Here is a 20,590-nt window from a genome sequence, read left to right on the forward strand (position 1 = left end):
GAGCTCTGCCACTGAGCCACAACCCTAGCCCAGAGATTTTGATATATTGTATCAGTGCTCTCATTTACCTCTAAGTATTTTTTTAATTTCCTCCCTGATTTCTTTTGCTATCTATCCGCCATTCAATAGCATGTTATTTAGTCTCCAGGTGTTGGAGTAGCTTCTATTTTTTATTTTGTCATTGATTTCTTGTTTCACTCCATTATGTTCTGATAGAATGCAGAGTAGTGTTTCTGTTTGTTTGTTTGTTTTTTTTTTTTTTTGTATTTGCTAAGAGTTGTTGTGGCATAACCTATGGTCTATTTTAGAGAAGGATCTATGTGCTGCTGAGAAGAAAATGTATTCGCTTATTGATAAATGAAATATTCTATATATGTCTGTTAAGTCTAAATTATTGATTGTATTATTGAATTCTATAGTTTCTGTCGATCTTATTTATTTTTTCAAAGAACCAACTTTTAGTTTTGTTAATTTTTTCAATAGTTTCTTTTGTTTCAATTTCATTGATTTCCGCTCTGATTTTAATTATTTCTTGCCTTCTGCTACATTTGCTGTTGTTTTGCTCTTCCTTTTCTAGGGCTTTGAGATGAAGTGTGAGCTCATTTATTTGTTGGTTTTTTCTTTTTTTGAGGAATGACCACCAGGTGATGAATTTTCCTCTTAAAACTGCTTTCATTGTGTCCCATAGATTCCGATATGTTGTGTCTGTATTTTCATTTATCTCTAAGAATTTTTTGATTTCCTCCTTTATGTCTTCTGTAACCCATTGATCATTCAGTAACATATTGTTCATTTTCCATGTGATGTAGGATTTTTCCTTCCTTCTTTTATCATTGATTTCCAGTTTCATTCCATTATGATCAGATAAAATGCATGGTATTATCTCCACCCCTTTATATTTACTGAGGGTTGCCCTATGGCATAATATATGGTCTATTTTTGAGAAGGATCCATGTGCTGCTGAGAAAAAAATATATCCATTTGATGATGGTTGATATATTCTATATATGTCAGTTAAGTCTAGGTTATTGATTGTGATATTGAGTTCTATAGTTTCTTTATTCAACTTTTGTTTGGAGGATCTGTCCAATGGTGAGAGAGGTGTGTTGAAGTCACCCATAATTATTGTGTTGTGGTCTATTTGATTCTTGAACTTGAGGAGAATTTGTTTTATGAATGTCGCAGCACCATTATTTGGTGCATAAATATTGATAATTGTTATGTCTTGTTGGTGAATGGTTCCTTTTAACAGTATATAATGTCCTTCTTTATCCCTTTTGATTAACTTAGTCTTGAAGTCGATTTTATTCGATATGAGGATGGCCACCCCTGCTTGCTTACGAGGACCATGTGCGTGGTATATTTTTTCCCATCCTTTCACCTTCAGCCTGTGTATGTCTTTTCCAATCAGATGTGTCTCCTGGAGGCAGCATATTGTTGGATTTGTTTTTTTAATCCATGATACCAGCCTATGTCGCTTTATTGGAGAGTTTAAGCCATTAACATTCAGAGTTACTATTGATATATGGTTTGTACTTCCAGTCATGTTTGATTATTTATCCTTTTTTAAAAAAAAAATTTAGTTTGTTTCTCCCTGATTATCTTTCTCCTCGCCCTCTGTCTTTACCGAGGCCCTTCCCACTGATGGTTTTGGTTATTGTTTTTCATTTCTTCCTCGTGTAGTGTTTTGCTCAAAATGCTTTGCAATGCTGGTTTTCTGGCTGCAAATTCTTTTAACTTTTGTTTATCATGAAAGATTTTTATTTTGTGTTGTCATACCTCAAGCTTAATTTTGCTGGATACAGAATTCTTGGTTGGCATCCATTGTCTCTCAGTGTTTGAAATACATTGTTCCATGACCTTCTTGCTTTCAGTGTCTGTGATGAAAAATCCGTTGTTAACCTTATTGGTTTACACCTGAATGTAATCTGTCTCCTTTCTCTTGTAGCTTTTAATATTTTCTCTTTGTTCTGTATATTGGATATCTTCATAACAATGTGTCTTGGCGTTGGTCTACTGTGATTTTGTGTGCTCGGTGTCTTGTATGCATCTTCAATTTGTATATCTGTTTCCTTTTTTATTTCTGGAAAGTTTTCTGTAATTATTTCATTTAGCAGGTTACTCATTCCCTTGGTTTGAATCTCTGTACCTTCTTCTATCCCGATGACTCGTAAGTTTGTTTTTTTTATGTTATCCCATAACTCTTGGATGTTTTTCTCGTGATTTTTTACCAGCCTTTCTGAGTTGGCTAGACTCTTTTCAAGATGATATATTTTGTCTTCATTATCTGACGTTCTGGCTTCTACTTGCTCCACTCTGTTAGTGATACTCTCAATTGAGTTTTTAATTTGGTTTATCGTTTCCTTCATTTCTAGAATTATTGTTTGATTATTTTTTATAATCTCTATCTCCTGATAAAGATGCTTAACTTCTTCTTTTATCTGTTTATGTAATTCATTCTCAATGTGTTCTTTCGCTGCTTGAATTTGCTGTCTTGTATCCTCTTTAAGGTTCCATTCCATCTGTCTAAGGTGTTCCTTGAGTTCTTTATATGACCATTTTTCTGATGACTCTAGGTCCTCCTGAATATTTAGGCTGTCCTGCATTGTTTGTACTCCTTTTCTTCCTTGCTTTTTGAAGCTGCTCATGTTACTTCTTGTTCTGTTTGACTGATGAGTTACTGTTTACTTCTGTAAATTTATTTGATGCTGTAGCCGCAGGTTTCAATGAAGTTATCTCCTCCGCCGCAGTCTGATGATGTCAGTTCTCTGCCATGGTGGTGTCTCTTGCAAATGGCGACAGTTCGTTTCCCTTTGCCGGGCGACCAATGCAACGGGTGGGTCCTTACTGTCTCTCCCAAGCCCCGTTTCAAACCTGTGGCCACTACCTATGAAGGCTCGGTAGGCATTTACCTCTGTAGGATCAGAAGGGCTGACCAGTTGTTTCAGCCAGATGGATTAGTGCTAAGTCACAGCTGTTTGTCTGCGGGAAGCAGGCAAACGGGAGCTTGAATTCAGCCGATCTGGGCTCAGTGTGTGTTCTGAGAGGCCCAGACTGTTCGCCCCAGATCCATGTCAGCTCAGCATTGCCTAGTGATCCTGAGCAAACAGATTTAGGTTATTTACGACTCCCTATGCCTGCACAGCTGTAGAGGTCAGGGACTTGATCTCTCTGCGCCCGCTGCCATGTTGGAATCTCTGTTGCTGTAAGTTTAATTGCTGTATAATATTGAATTGTACAACCACCACAATTTATTCATCTACACTCCAATTGACAGGTATTTGAATTGTTTCCAGGATTTTTCCCTATTTCAGTGCTACTATGAGCAATTTTGTATAGGAGATTTTGTACATGTATAGGCATTTTTCTCAGGTATGTATCTAAAGGAACTGTAGGATTATTGGCTGTACACATAGTTTAAATGTTACATATACAAAATGTATAAACAATCTGTAAGAAATCTTGTGGACAATCCTTTGTATTGTCATATTTTAATTTTGCTACTAAAATTGGTATATAATTGTATCTAATTTTTGGGATTGATTTCCATTTCCCCAATTCCTAATGACATTGAATGCCTTTTTAAATGTTTATTAGCACAGGGTGTGGTGAGGCACACCTGTAATCCCAGAAGCTGAGGAGGTTAAGGCAGGGGGATCCTGAGTTCATAGCCAGCCACAGCATTTTCGTGAGGCTGTACACAACTCACCAAGACCCTGTCTATAAATAAATATTAAAAAGGGCTGGGGATGTTGCTCAGTGGTTAAGCGCACTTGAGTTCAGTCCCTGGTACCAAAAAAGAAAAAAAAAAAGTTTGTTGGCTTTATGGGTTATCTTGTATAAAATACTTATTTATAACTTTAGTCATTTTTTCTGTTGGGTTGTTAATTCTCTTTTTTAATTATTATTTTTAAATTGACAAATAAAATTGTATGTATTTGTCATGTACAATGTGAAGTGTTGGAGTATATGTACATTGTGGAGTGGTTGAATCTAGTTAATCAATTACTTCATATGATTATTATATAATATCCATTCTATCTACATTTTTCAAGAACTCAATGTATCATAATTAACTGAGGTTACCCTGCTGTACAAGAGATATCTTGTGCTTAGAACTAACTAACACTGTCCACAATGCCCCTTGCCCTGCAACCTCTCTTTTTTGTGTGGTGCTGGGGATTAAACCCAGAGCCTTGTGCATGCTAGACAAGCACTCTACCAATTGAGCTATATCCCCAAGCCACTCTGTAACCTCTCCAGACTCTGAAAACCACCATTCTACTCTCTTCTTCTTTTGAAATGAAATGGAAAAACATGTATTAAAATATCCACAGAAGAACAATTGAAAAAGAAAAGTTCAAAAAATAATAATGAACTTATTGGGTTTTTTTTTTCTAGCTGGATACATTTCCATTGAGAAACTAGGTAGTTATGAATTTTAATATCTTAAGTTATTTATTTTAGGTGTTCCCTTACAAATTCACACATAATTTTAAGAGGTCTCATTCTGCCAGTAACAAGTCATGGGAAGGGCAGGTCTGCCACATGGATGTTGTCTACAGCCAGGCACCAGAATGCTGAGGCACAGGGGAAAGGGAAAAAAAATCTAAAGGAGGTGGTTTGTGGAAGTTAGAAGACCCTGGAGTGAGAGACTCCGCTTTGAGATGTTTGCAACAGGGAAGCCTGCCAGCAGACCAAGCGAGAGATACTGGAAGCTGACTGCCTTTGTGGTGTAGAGGGTTTACTGTGAGGGCCTGGAGAAGAAATCTTCTGCCACTAGGGAGAGTGATTACATTACAAGATGTCTGCTGGGACAGGAAGGCAATGAAGTCAAGCACAGGAAGGAGGTGATGTGGGCAGAGAGGGAGAAAAGACTACAAATGTCATTTGAGGGCTGGAGATGTGGCTCAAGCGGTAGCGCGCTCGCCTGGCATGCGTGCGGCCCGGGTTCGATCCTCAGCACCACATACCAACAAAGATGTTGTGTCCGCTGAGAACTAAAAAAATAAATAAATATTAAAAAAAATTCTCTCTCTCTCTCTCTCCTCTCTCACTCTCTTTAAAAAAAATGTCATTTGAGTGTACTCTCCACAAAGCACCAGCTTCACAAACACACCATCTTGGTACCAAAAGAAGAAATTAGGGCTCTTGCTGTGAGGAAGTATCAGGAATGTATAGTTCATTCACAGGAACATCTTACAGAGAATGCCCCCTTTCTCAGTAAAAGCTGTCAGGAAGTATCACATTTTGTAAATGCACACACTTGGACTCTTGACATTTGTACCATTTCCCCCTTAAACATGGCCTTTATCAGCCGCATCATTCCCAAAGTCTCTGGAAGTGTCACTGTCTTGACATGATTTTGAAGAATGCATTCCTTCTCTCTTTCCCCTTGAAGCACATAGAAGAGGTCTTCTAAAGACTGCTATAGTTTTCAAAATGGGTGCAAAAAAGCTTTAGGGTACAAGACAAAGGATATCACTTTGCAGAAATGGCTAAGAGGAGGCCACAGAGGAGGCACAGGACACAGGATGAATGCCTCTGATTCCAGGTGGAATGTGCAGGATGGCCCACCCATTCTTGCTTGCTTACATATACATGTAATAGCAACAGACAATTTCTCAGAAAATAAAAGACTTCATGTACAGGACAGTTAGTTTTAAAACTTCTATGGCCTGTCTCTATTTTATCATCTCATGTACCTTTAAACCTAAACCTTACATTATTACCTTTATAATCCTCTTAGGATTCAACTTTCAAACACTCTCCAAAAAGTGACTGAGGTGGGAAGGAAGAGAAAGCAGCACATGGGGGAGGACCTCAACTAAATGGGAAGAAGCCATTCATTACCTCTCATTCGCACTTATCAACATATTCTATAGGCCAACTAGATGGCATTAATCCCATAACCATGGGCTTCCAGACAGTTTTAATGGAAAAATTATTTTAAAACATTCCTAGTAAAACATGAATACTCACAGACTTTAGGTGGGGAAAGAGGTGGTCAATGGTAGAAAATGAGTTTTGGGGAGAAAAATCACCTCTATTTTTCTTTTTTTAAAAATTTTTATTATTAGTTGTTCAAAACATTACAAATCTCTTGACATATCATATTTCATACATTTGATTCAAGTGGGTTATGAACTCCCATTTTTACCCCAAATACAGATTGCAGAATCACATCAGTTACACATCAACACTTTTACATATTGCCATACTAGTGTCTGTTGTATTCTGCTGCCTTTCCTATCCTCTACTATCCCCCCTCCCCTCCCCTCCCCTCCCATCTTCTCTCTCTACCCCATCTACTGTAATTCATTTCTCTCCCTTGTTTTATTCTTTTTCCCTTTCCCCTCACTTCCTCTTATATGTAATTTTGTATAACAATGAGGGTCTCCTTCCATTTCCATGCAATTTCCCTTCTCTCTCCCTTTCCCTCCCACCTCTCATCCCTGTTTAATGGTAATCTTCTTCTCATGCTCTTCCTCCCTGCTCTGTTCTTAGTTGCTCTCCTTATATCAAAGAAGACATTTGACATTTGTTTTTTAGGTATTGGCTAGCTTCACTTAGCATAATCTGCTCTAATGCCATCCATTTCCCTTCATATGCCATGATTTTGTCATTTTTTTGTGCTGAGTAATACTCCATTGTGTATAAATGCCACTTTTTTTGTCCATTCATCTATTGAAGGGCACCTAGGTTGGTTCCACAGTCTAGCTATTGTGAATTGTGTTGCTATGAATATCAATGTAGCAATATCCCTATAGTATGCTCTTTTAAGGTCTTTAGGGAATAGTCCGGGAAGGGGAATAGCTGGGTCAAATGGTGGTTCCATTCCCAGCTTTCCAAGAAATCTCCATATTGCTTTCCAAATTGGCCGCACCAATTTGCAGTCCCACCAGCAATGAACAAGTGTACCCTTTTCCCCACATCCTCGCCAGCACTTGTTGTTGTTTGACTTCATAATGGCTGCCAATCTTACTGGAGTGAGATGGTATCTTAGGGTGGTTTTGATTCACATTTCTCTGACTGCTAGAGATGGTGAGCATTTTTTCATGTACTTGTTGATTGTTTGTATGTCCTCCTCTGAGAAGTGTCTGTTCAGGTCCTTGGCCCATTTTTTGATTGGGTTATTTGTTATCTTATTGTTTAATTTTTTTAGTTCTTTGTATACTCTGGATATTAGGGCTCTATCTGAAGTGTGAGGAGTAAAAATTTGTTCCACCTCTATTTTTCTTCATCTCATTATTTATCAATTCCAAGTAATGGGAGGGCAGTAGAAAAAAAAACAAAATAATCAGAAAGCTCCCAAATGGGAACTGAGAAGAGAATCTTAAAGTAGCAGTCCTGGGCTAGAGATGTGGCTCAAGTGGTAGCGCACTCGCCTGGCATGTGTCCGGCCCAGGTTCGATCCTTAGCACCACATACAAACAAAGATGATGTGTCCGCCGAAAACTAAAAAATAAATATTAAAATTCTCTCTCTCTCTCTCAAAAATAAATAAATAAATAAATAAACTTTAAAAAAATTCTTTTTTTAAAAAAAATAAAGTAGCAGTCCTAACCCTACGTGAGTTTTAAAAATGGTTTTTACAAAACCATTTGTAGTTGGGTCATCTGGCCCAGTCACTGTGGCTATAAAACCAGGGCTAAGCATAACTTTGAAAGACACTGAAACTGGAGGAAACTTGTCACAAACACCCTATCAGCTGCGAAACTGCTTGTGTCACCAGCAGACTGGTGTAAATATTCAGGGTCTGACTAAGACTCCAGAGCTGCTCAACCTGATCAGCCATGATATTTTTCCCATGCTTGAGAATGCAGAGCTGTACTTCAACATGGAACATGGCTACCTGGAGGGCATGGTGTGAGGATGCAAAGCCAGTCTAGAAAGACTGTATCAACCTGGTCCAGTGTGAGACACTTGAAGATCTGAAAATTCATCTCCAGACTACTGAGTATGGCAACTTCTTAGCTAATCAAGTGAATTCTCATACTGTTTCCAAAACTGACACTGAGATGAGGAAAAAGTTATGCAGAGAATTTGACTATTTTCAGAATCATTCCCTGTAGCCCCAAGGCACATTTTTAACTTACATGATGTAAGTTATGGCAGGAAGCTCTAATAAGCCCCATTGTGCCCATGCAGATGCCCCTAACAGTAACAGCAGGGTATTAGGCCCAAAGGGACTTAAGACTTTTCTCATTATTTGTACATTTGAATGCATTTAAATTTTAGCAATAAGCTCACAGCCACATTTTCACATTATAAAAAATGTATCATAAATTTGTAAAGATTTTGTAGGTGATACTGGCCTCCTTATAAAGACATGTTTTCATTTTAAAGATAATTAAGTGGTACTTTATGCTTAAGGCAAATTTTATGTAGCACTTTTTACATTATTTGTGAGAGTAGGGTTGAACAAACTGTTCTTCATGTTAATTCTACCTCTCCTCATTCCCCTTGGGACAGTATAAGTGTCCCCTGTCATAGTTACATATGTGTTATTTTTATCCATCACCGGTGGTTCCAGCCTTTTAATGTATTGGCTCCTCATTCTAATAAACCTTTGGCAATAATAAATGCTAGAGAGGATGTAGAGAAAAAGGAACACTATTTACACTGTTGGTGGGAATGTAAATTAGTACAACTACTACTATGTATTTTTCAAAAGACTAGGGATGGAATCACCATATGACCCAGCTATGCTACTCCTCAGTATTTAACCTAAGGATTTAAAGTCACCATAGTGTAGCAATACATAAATGCCCATGTTTATAGCAGCAAAATTCACAGTAGCCAAATTATGAAACCAGCCTATGTACAGTGGATGAATCAATAAAGAAAATGTGGTATGTATACACAATGGAGTTTTGAGCCACAAATAAAAAGAAAATTATGGCATTTACAAGAAAATGGATGGAACTTGAGAACATTATGTTAAGTGAAATTAAACTAAACTTAGAAGGTCAAGGGTTGTATGTTTTCTCTCATATATGGTAAAAAGGGAAAGAAAGGTATGGGTACATCTCTTAAAAATCAAAGGGAGATCAGCAGATTAGAAGAAAGGGACCAGGGGAAGGGAGGAGAAGAGGGAAAAGGGAAATATTGGGAAATGATATGGGCCAAATTATATCATTATATTGTGTGCATGTATGAATATGAAACAGCAAAACCCACCATTATGTACAACTATAATGTACTATTAAAAAATAAGGGACAACATTTGAACTCCCACATCATAATAAATTGTACTTCTATTAATCTAATGAATAGATTATATCCAGTGCCTAAATGAGCCATTTGAAATACCTTTGTGCCTCTCTAATTCTCCTAGCTGACAAACTAGGGAAAAAGGTCTGTAGTAGACAGGTTGTTTATTATGTAGATAAAATTTGGATGTGAGGTAAAAAAAAATGATGACTACTAGGTCCAAGCCCTATATTTGTGCTGGAAACCCAGACACTCAATATATTTGTGGAAAGATGTTAACAATGAAGCAAAGGCTGGATTGTATAAGCCAAAAATTAGTCAAAAGGAAACAAATGAATAGGGCTTCCTGGCAAACTCTGGGCTCAGCAGTAGAGATAGGAAATTAGAAAAATGTATATAAATAAAAGAAACTGGGCCTTGGAGCGCATGAGTGCAAGAGGGCTCTGGGAGATGATCTAGGATGTTTAGAGGCAGATTCCAAGAGAAGAGAAAGGCTAAATGAGCAGATTGAAGAGGCACCTTCTAAAGGGTAGTTTCACATCTGCATCTTTAACTGGTATCATGTAAAATAATGGTGCTGCCTTAAGGATCAGGCAGAAGAATTAATTTTTCTGATCAGGAAGATGCTCCTTCTGTTCCCCTATCCCTTCCTCCATCCTTCCTTTCCTCCATCATCCATTCTTCCTTTTTACAAATTTACAAATTCTTCCATTTACAAGGGGTTTGCCCTTGAGTTTGGTAAACAAGAGATTGCAATTAAGAATATCCAAATGTGTCTGCTGAATTGAATAAATATAGATGAACTCTAATTGCTACATATGATTTTAATATTGAGGGGAAAATAATATGCCAGTCAGCAAGATGTCTCACAATGTAGCAGATACTTCTTGGAACCTAAATATGACAGCCAGAAAAATCCGTGGACCAGAACTGAAATCCCAGGGGTTTGGACATGAAGAAAAATCAATGTAAACATTATATTATTCATATTGGTCAAAACCAGAAGGAAAGAAATTCTCTCCTGTTCAGGATTTCATATTACATTATGCTATGTGAGGATCAATTTCATGAATACTATCATTTTAAAGATACGTTTTTCAATTGTAGTTGACCCAATACCTTTATTTTATTTATTTCTTTTTATGTGGTGCTCCTCAGCAAACCAAACCTAGTGCCTCATGCATGCTAGGCAAGCACTCTACCACTGAGCCACAACCTCAGCCCTGAGCCACAACCCTAGACCATGAATACTATCTTTTAAACAAAGGGAGGATTGAGGGTGTGGCTCAGTGGTAGGGTGGCAGAAGCCCCTGCATGGCACAATCTCTAGCACTAACCCCCCCCCCCAAATGATTATAACCTTCCAAGACTTTAGAAAAGCATAAAATTTGTTATTATTCTGCCCTCCCCGACCTAGGCTTTGCCCCCTCTCTAGAAAAAATATTTAGCTTATGTGAGTCTACTGGTATACATTCTATCTTCTCACCCCACATTTCAAATGTATACAAATAATATCATTTTCCTTCTTTACTTTTTCTCCTCTAAATAATTCTTAGAAATATCCTTGCAAACTTCATTTAAAAAAAATAACTGCAGCATTCTGTTTTGTAGGTGTAATGGGTTCATTTGCCAGTCGTCTATTGACAAGTAGCTAAATTATCTTTTCTATTACATTTGCTAATTTCTATGAAGTTATTTTTTTTTTCAGTGCTAGAGATTAAGCCCAGGGCCTCAAATTTATACATACTAGGTAAGCACTCTACAACTGAATTCCAGCCATCTATGCAGGTCTGTCTACCTTCCTTCACTCCTTCCCTCCATCTCTCCCTTTCTCTCTCTCTCTCTCTCTCTCTCTCTCTCTCCCCCTCCCTCCCTCCCTCTTTTCTGTCTTTCTTTCTTGTTGAGAGCCATACCCGAAGGGGCCCCAGCAAACTTTCAGACTGCCAGCTGATGATTGGCTCACAGCGGCCCCAGCAACATCTAGCTGATTGGCTCCTCTGCGGTGATGCTCATTGGGCTGTTTCCCCGCCCTTTCAGACTACTGAGCTGCTAATTGGGGGACTTTTTGGCTCCGCCCACACGACCCAGCCAATCGGCCTCAAGAGCAGGAGGAGTGGGGGAGGTTGAGAGGCTTGTGGGAAGCCGGTGGTGGCAGTTGGGCTCTGAAAGTTTTTCCTGAGGAGCTGTTTTGTTTGGCGTGTGTGGTTCTAAAAATAAAGTTAGTTTCTTTTGACAAGTGGCTCCTGAATTGTGCCCAGCCAGACTGCAGCACTTTCTGATCAAACCCAGGGTCGCTCTTTTATTTCTTCTGAGATAAGGTTTTGCTAAGGCTGGCCTCAAACTTGTGATCGTCCTACCTTTGCCTCTCAAGTAGCTAGGATTACAGGTATGTGCCACAGTCTGGCTGGGCACAATTCAGGAGCCACTTGTCAAAAGAAACTAACTTTATTTTTAGAACTACAAACGGCAAACAAAACAGCTCCTCAGGGAAAAACCCTCAGAGCCCAACTGCCACCACCGGCTTCCCACAAGCCTCTCACCCCCACACAACCCTCACCACCTCCCACAATCCTCCTGCTCTTGAGACTGATTGGCTGGGTCGCATGGGCAGAGCCAAAGAAGTCCCCCAATGAGCAGCTCCGTGGTCTGAAAGGGCAGGGAAACAGCCCAATGAGCATCACCGCAGAGGAGCCAATCAGCTAGATGTTGCTGGGGCCGCTGTGAGCCAATCATCAGCTGGCAGTCTGAAAGGGCGGGGAAACAGCCCAATGAGCATTACCGCAGAGGAGCCAATCAGCTAGATGTTGCTGGGGCCGCTGTGAGCCAATCATCAGCGGGCAGCTGGAAGTTTGGTGGCAGCTGGAAGTTTGCTGGGGCCCCTTTGGCTGTGGCTCTCAACAGGTATGTGCCACTATGCCTGGCTATGCAGATCTTGAATTTATTTCTAAGTTCATTTTATAGCAACAGAAGTGGTGAATCAAAGGAATGTGCATTTTTATTTTGGTAAGTGTTGCTAAATTGTTCTCAGCAAAAGTAGCACCAGTTTGCTTCCCCAAAACTTTACATGAGAAGGCTGTGTCATCACACCATGGCCAACACTGGATACTCTTTTAGGTTTTTGCCAGCCCAATAGGCTAAAAAATGGTATCCTTTTGCTTCAATTTATAATTCTTTATAAGTAAAATTGATTATTTAATATTTTTAATTTGTGTACTTGCTATCTGACCAAATTACCTATTTTTATTGGAGTTTTCAGAACTTCTTAATTGATATGTAAGTTTTTTTGTAAATTAAGAAAGATAGCCCTTCATAGTACATGTTTAAAAATCATTTTCTTGGTTTGAGACAATTTATAGTATTTATTATTATTTTGCTTTAGAAACATTAACATTTTGGTGCTGGGGAATTAAACCCAAGGCTTCATGCATGCTCAGCAGGTGCTCTTCCATTGAGCTGCCCTCCAGGGAGCATTTTTTAATTAGTTTTAGTGATCAGTATTTTCATCTGTTGGCTTCTGGATATTTTATAGTATCCAACTTAGAAAGGCATTTTTAATTTCAAAATCATACATAAATTCACCTGTCTTTTCTTCCTTTCAAAAATACCTTGATACCCAAATATATGTTTATATTTTTTCCCCTAAAGGTTTTTGAGGTATAGGGAAGCTGTTGTGACAGCCAGGCCCTGACTGCCTGATGCTGCCTCTGAAACTTTAGGAGGGAAGGTGATCCTCTGCAGAGTGCACTGGGACACTGGGAAATGCAATCTAGCAAGGCCTGTTTCACTTACTTGGAAGGGAGGCAACTCCTTTCTTTGGCTTCTTCTGTATGATGACTGACTTCAAGCAGGAAGAACCTCAGCAAAGAATGAACTGATACCTTTTGCCTCCAAACAGTGCAGTAATCCTCAAGCAAAACCTGGATTTTCTGCTTTAATCATCTTTATGGTATTGCTCTAAAGTACCTAGAAGGAGGGACCTCTGGCATTTATTATTTGCTAACCTTGCTATTATGAATCCATAAACTGATTTTATATGATTAAAGGGTTAAAATAGGTTTACATAACATTTAAAGCTAAAAGTTACCCCATATTTTAGAAAATCTTCAACACAAACTTCTCAAACTGTCTTCAAGTGGCATAGTTAATTGATGCTCTCTAATAGGTATAACCAAATGGTTCTGACACTATATTAAAGGCCATCCTGGCTATGCTTCCATGGTAGTATTTCCATTCTTCAGTTACTACAAATGTTAAGATTGGTTGATTCCTTCAATAAAAAGCCACATCCATTAGAAATACAAAAAGATCTGCTACAATTACCATTAATGCAAACCGTTTACATAATGGTGATAGGAATGTTTCTGAAATGTCCCAATTATACATGACTCCTAAAACATGTACAAGAACAGGAAGACAATTTATACATATGTAGAATCATACCTACTATATGTCAATTTTTTTCTTTCGTTTCCTATGTTTTGGGGTCATGTCCAGAAAATCATTACCTGTATCAATGTCTTGAAGGACTTTCCCTATTTTTTTTCCAGTTCCAGCACCATTTTTTGATGAAACTGTCTTTTCTTCAATGTATGTTCTCTGTAACTTTATAAAACAATCAGTTTGTTGCAGGTGTGTGGATTATTTTCTATTTTTATTCTATTTCTTTTTTTTTTCTTTTTAGAATTTTTTAAAATATTTATTTTTTAGTTTTCGGTGGACACAACATCTTTGTTTGTATGTGGTGCTGAGGATCGAACCCAGGCCGCATGCATGCCAGGCGAGCGCGCTACCACTTGAGCCACATCCCCAGCCCCTTTATTCTATTTCTTTATGTGTCAGTTTTTACGACAGTACATGCTGTCTTGGTTACTGTAGTTTTGTAGAATGTTCAGTTGTGTTACCTTCAGTTTTTTTCCCCCTAAATGTTGCTTTGTCTATTCTGGATCTCTTGTAGAGAGAATTTTTCAAATGAGTTTTAGGATTGCTTTTTTCTGTGAAAAATGTATTCTGATGGTTATTGCAGGGAATCTCTAGATCACTTTGTGTAGTATGGTCATCTTAATAATATTAATTCTTCCTACCCATGAATATGGGATATTTTTCTATTTTTGTGTACACTTTGAATTTCTTTCATCAGTATGTTATAATTTCATTGTAGAAATCTTTCACTTCCTTACTTTATTACTTTTGTATTTTTATAGCTATTGTGACTGCATTTTTGTCACAGTTGTGAATAGGATTACTTTCTTGATTTCTTTTTCAGCAATTTTGTCATGGTGCTTAAATACTACTGTTTTTGTATGTTGATTTTGTATCCTAGAACTTTGCTGGATTCATTTGTCAGTTCTAATACCTTTTTGATGGACTTTTAGGTTTTCTATGTATAAAATAATGTCATTTGCCAAAAGAGATAATTTAACTTCTACCTTTCCAATTTGAATACCCTTTATTTCTCTTTCTTCCTAATTGCTCATGCTAACACTTCCAATACTATGTTGAATGAATGGTGAAAGTGGATATTCTTGACTTGTTTTAAATCTTAGAGAAACTAGTTCCAGCTTTTCCCTGTTCAGTATGATATTGGCTATGGTTTTCTTGTATATCATCTTTATTGTTTTGAGGTATGTTCCTTTTGTACCTAATTCATTGAGGGTTTTTGCATGAAGGGATGTTCACTCTTATCAAATACTTTTTCTGTGTCTGTTGACATGAACACACACACACACACACACACACACACACACACACACACATTATTTTGCAATGTTAGAAACCAAACTCAGGGCCTCGCACAAACTATGCAAGTGTTCTACCATTGGGCTATTTCCCCAAGCTTGAACATGTGACTTTTGCTCTTCTTTGTGTAGATGTTATGTTTATTGATTGATAAATGCTGTACCATCTTTGCATCCCTGGAGTAAATCCTACTTGATCTTAGTATGTAAACTTTTTGATGTGTTGTTGGATTCTCTCTGCTAATATTTTGTTGAGAATTTTTGCATCTATTTTCTTTGAAGACAGTAGCCTGTCATTTTTTTTTTCTTTTTTAAAAATAATGTTATTGTATTTTTATACATTTATTTTATTTATTTTTATGTGATACTGAGTATTCAACCCATTGCCTCATACATGCCAGGAAAGCACTCTACCACTGAACTCTGTCATTTTCTTTTTGTGTGTGTTTGGGTATCAGGGTAGTCTAGTTTGGGTATCAAGGTAATGCTGGCCTTTTAGAAAGAATTTGACAGTGTCTTCAAATTTATTAAATAGTTTGAGAAAAATTAGAATTAGTTCTTCTTTAAGTGTTTTATAGAATGCAGCTATTAAGCCATCTAGTCATAGACTTTTCTTTAATGGGTGATAGTTAACTACTGCTTCAATCCTATCCCTTATTTTGGCCTGTTCAGAATTTTCTATTTCTTCTTCTTTCAATCTTTGTAGGTTGTATGTATCCAGAAATTTATTTATCCCAGGTTATCCAATTTGTTGGTGTATTGTTGTTTATAATATTTCCAATGATCCTCTAAACTCCTGGTTATTAGTTATAATGTCTCCTTTTTCATTTCTACTATTACTTATTTGAGTTTTCCATATACTTCCTTTTTAGTCTAGCTAAATATTTATATATATTTTACTTATATTTTCAAATACCTACCCATTCATGGATCCATTGCATGATTTTTGGGTCTCTATTTCATTTATTTCTGCTCTTATGTTTAGTATTTCTTCTCTTCAAGTAATTTGGGTTTGGTTAGTTATTCTTTCTAACTCCCTGAGGCACATTGTTTGCTTTTTAAATTTGAAATCTTTCTCTTTTAACTACATGTATTATTGCTAGAAGCTTATCTTTTAGTACCATTTTTGCTATATTCCACAGTGTTTTTAATATGTATTTTTTAGTTGTAGTTGGACACAATACTTTTATTTCACTTATTTATTTTTATGTGGTGCTAAGGATCAAACCCAAGGTCTTGCATGTGCCAGGTGAGTGGTCTACCACTGAGCCACAACCCCAGCCCTATATTCCACAGGTTTTGATATGTTGTATTTAATTTTCATTCATTTCAGGAAAATTTTTTTTGATTTCTATATTAATTTCTTCAATGATCCATTGGTTATTCTGGAGCATGTTACTCAATTTCCTTATATTTCTATATTTTTAAAATTGTTTTCTTGTTATTGATTTCTAATTTTATTTTGTTGTGGTCAGAGAAGTATACAATGATTTTAAATTTTAAAATTGTATTTTGTGGTCTATCACTTGATATATCGGAGAATGTTCCATGTAACAATGATAAGAATGTGTATTCTGAAGCTATTGAAGAAATATTCTCTAGATGTCTGTTAGGTCCATTTGCCCTATAGCATAGTTTAACTTCAGTGCATCTTTGTTAATTTTCTGCCAGAATGATCTGTCCATTAATGAAAGTGAGGTGTTTAAATATGGCTAATTCTGCTTACTTTTGAATTCCATTTGCCTGGAATATCTTATCCCATTCTTTCATTTAGAGTCTACGCATATTCTTAGAGGTGATAATTTATTGTAACATATATTTGGGACTTTTTAAAAAAAATATCCATTCAGTCACTTTATGTCTTTTAATTGGAGTATTTGATCTAGTTATATTTAAGAGAATTACAGATAGGTAAGGTCTTATCACTGCCATTTTAATACTTGTTTTCATAGTTTTATTTCAGTTGCCTTCCCTTCATTCTTCCCCTCTTACAATTTTCTTTTGTGGTTAAGTAATTTTCTCTAGTAGTGTATTTTATTTACTTGCTTGTTATTTTGGTGTATCTGTTATTGATTTCTGCTTTGTGTTTACCATGAGGATTAAAATATCTTGATTATAACAAGCTATTTTGAAATGATAGCAGAGCAACTAATCATGGTGATATGAAAAGAAATGGAAAAGAGGAAAAAATACTAATAAAAACTGGACTTGCACTCCATTCTTTCCCACATTTTCAATTTTTGGTGTACCATTTTACACATTTCTATATTGCTAATTTCTTAACATATTAATATAGTTTTAATTTTTTGTTTTCATTCTTCATATTAAAGTTATTAATCTTTTATGTACTATGTTTATAATATTGAAGCATTCTGAATTTATTTGCATAATTCCTCTGCTAGTGAGTTTTATGACTTCCAATATGTTCTTCTTACTAGCTTCTTTTCTTTTGAAGATATCCTTTTAGCATTTCTTGTAGCACAGGTCTGGTGGTGATAAATTCTCTCAGCTTTTGTTTCGGATTGTTTTTATCTTTCCTTTATTTCTAAACCATAACTTTGCTGGGTGAAAATGACAGTTTTTTTTTTAATTTAGTTGTCAATGGACCTTTATTTTTAATTTATATGCAGTGCTGAGAGTTGAACCCAGTGCCTCCCACATGCTAGGCAATGCTCTACCACTGAGCCACAACCCCAGCCCTGACGATTTTTTTTTTTCTTTCAGTACTGTGCAAATCATATACCACTCTTTCTGGACTGTAAGATTTCTTCTGAGAAGTCTGATTTCACCTAGCAGTCAGAGAAATGCAAATCAAAACCACCCTAAGATACCATCTCACTCCAGTAAGATTGGCAGCCACTATGAAGTCAAACAACAACAAGTGCTGGCGAGGATGTGGAGAAAAGGGTACTCTTGTACATTGCTGGTGGGACTGCAAATTGGTGCGGCCAATTTGGAAAGCAGTTTGGAGATTCCTGGGAAAGCTGGGAATGGAACCACCATTTGACCCTGCTATTGCCCTTCTCTGACTATTCCCTGAAGACCTTAAAAGAGCATGCTACAGGGATACTGCCACATCGATGTTCATAGCAGCACAATTCACAATAGCTAGACTGTGGAACCAACCCAGATGCCCTTCAATAGATGAATGGATAAAAAAAATGTGGAGTACTATGCAGCAATAAAAAATGACAAAATCATAGAATTTGCAGGGAAATGGATGGCACTAGAGCAGATTATGCTTAGTGAAGCTAGCCAATCCCTAAAAAACAAATACCAAATGTCTTCTTTGATATAATGAGAGCAACTATGAACAGAGCAGGGAGGAAGAGCAGGAAGAAAAGATTAACATTAAACAGAGACATGAGATGGGAGGGAAAGGGAGAGAAAAGGGAAATTGCATGGGAATGGAGGGAGACCCTCATTGTTATACAAAATTACATATAAGAGGTTGTGAGGGGAATGGGAAAATAAACAAGGAGAGAAATGAATTACAGTAGATGGGGTAGAGAGAGAAGATGGGAGGGGAGGGAAGGGGGGATAGTAGGGGATAGGAAAGGTAGCAGAATACAACAATTACTAATAGGGCATTATGTAAAATTGTGGATGTGTAACCGACGTGATTCTGCAATCTGCATTTGGGGTAAAATTGGGGGTTCATAACCCACTTCAATCTAATGTATGAAATATGATATGTCAAGAGCTTTGTAATGTTGTGAGCAACTAATAAAAAAAATAAAATAATAAAAAAAAGAAGTTTGATTTCAGGTGAATTGAGATGTTCTCATTTGTTATTAGTCTTTCTCTTGTTGTCTCAGGAATTTTTCACTTTTGGAATTTGATTATGTCTTGTGGTAGAATTGTTTGAACTAGTTCTAACTTGTGACCATGTATGGACAGTTGTATCTTTCTCTGGGAAGTTTTCTGTTATATCTTTGATTAAGCTTTATACCCTCCTTGGCATTCTCAAATTGCTTTTTAACCTTAACAATTAAAAATTCATTCAAAGCCATCCACAATTTCCTGTAAGCTTTCTTCATTTATCTCCAGTCCTTTTTCTATCTTCAGGCTCTCTACTTCTCTCCTCTGTTTGATCTATGCTTCTACTGATGTCTTCTATCACATTTTAAATTTCACTTAATGTATTTTTAAACTCAATTTGCTTGATTTTTAAAATATTTCTGTCTCTATTTTGAATTTTTATATCAGACTATTAAATAATTTCTTTCTTTTTTGAAGTTCATTGTTTCCTTAAAACAACTATTTTTAATTCTTTGAGAATTTTCAGATATCACATGCTAAATGGTCAATTTCTAGAGCCTGATTTTTTTTAGTAAGTAAAGTCATGATTCCTTGTAAGTTTTTGATGAGTGTTGGTATATGTATCACCTGTGTTTTGAAGGATTAGGCACTTTTTCAAGTTTTCATAATCTAGTTTTATTTGTACTTGTTCTTCCAGAAATTCTAAGTAGTATCATTTTCTCTGAGCCTGTGGCTATTTTCACTATTTCAGTACTAGAGGGTACACCAAGTCTAGTTTGTCCCAAATCTGTAGTTAGTGTCTTGTTCAGAATGAATTGAAAGAGTATTTGCAAAGGATAGTTCATTATCACAAATTTCTACCTGAGGCTGGAATTGACCCTGATGCTTCATCCACAGTCAAAAGCCTAAGGTCAGTTTGTATAAGATTCTACCTGGCTCTGAGCCTCATTGGGAGTTAGGCATGTATCAAGTCATATGCAATGACTTGATATTCACCTCTTTTTTCTTTCCCCAAGTAGAGAGTTACTCTCTTCATGTTGTGCTGAGATTGGAGGCTGGGGAAAGGGAATGGGATGGGCAGTCCCATGGCCACTAATGATGCAAAGCTAGATCACTCCTGAAGCCCATACCCTGCCAAGATCATTGCAGCATGTGGATAGAATAAAGGCCCACAATACTATGGGCTACCTGCTGTTGAGGTGAGCTTGCCACCCAATACTACTGCAACATATCCCAGGCTGGGTTATAAGTCCAACTGACAGAGACCATGGGTTTTCACCTGGCACTGAGTTATGTTCATAGATTCACATGTACTGGCCTGGGATCTACCCAAAGTTTTTACCGCCTTGAATGAAGTTCCAAGACACACTCCTGTGCTCACTTTCCTGACCTGTTCCCCTGACATTGGAGTCTTAGTCCTTGCTGTCTTCCAGAGTTTAGGGTTGGTTTGATGGAAGTCTCTTGGTGCTCAGGCTGACACTAAGCTGGGTCACACCATAGTCTCATAGCCTTAACAATGGTTGTATTTCCTAGGCCCATATGTGGCTGGAGGTGATGCAGGCTGAATTACCAGAGCACAAGCCCCTGACTAGTGTCGGGACTTATCCAGAGTCTCTGTGAATTCTGTTCTGGAGATAGGGGCTTCTAGGATTTAGTTAGTGCTGGGTCTCATTATAGAAGGCCTCACACAGGTCAAAAGCAAAGTCTTGTGCTATCTGTCTTATTCCTTAGTGGGTGGAGTTAGCTCATTGCTCTGCTGCCCAAAGTTGGGAGAGGAGTAATGGAAGCAGTCCTTTGGCCTCCTGGCAAAGGAGGGTCCAATGCTCAGTCAACTACTGGACTTAACTGTGGTACTGAATTCTAAATCAAAGGTCTGG

This window comes from Spermophilus citellus (assembly GCF_964194105.1).
Source record: "Spermophilus citellus genome assembly, chromosome: X".
Classification (NCBI taxonomy): Eukaryota; Metazoa; Chordata; class Mammalia; order Rodentia; family Sciuridae; genus Spermophilus; species Spermophilus citellus.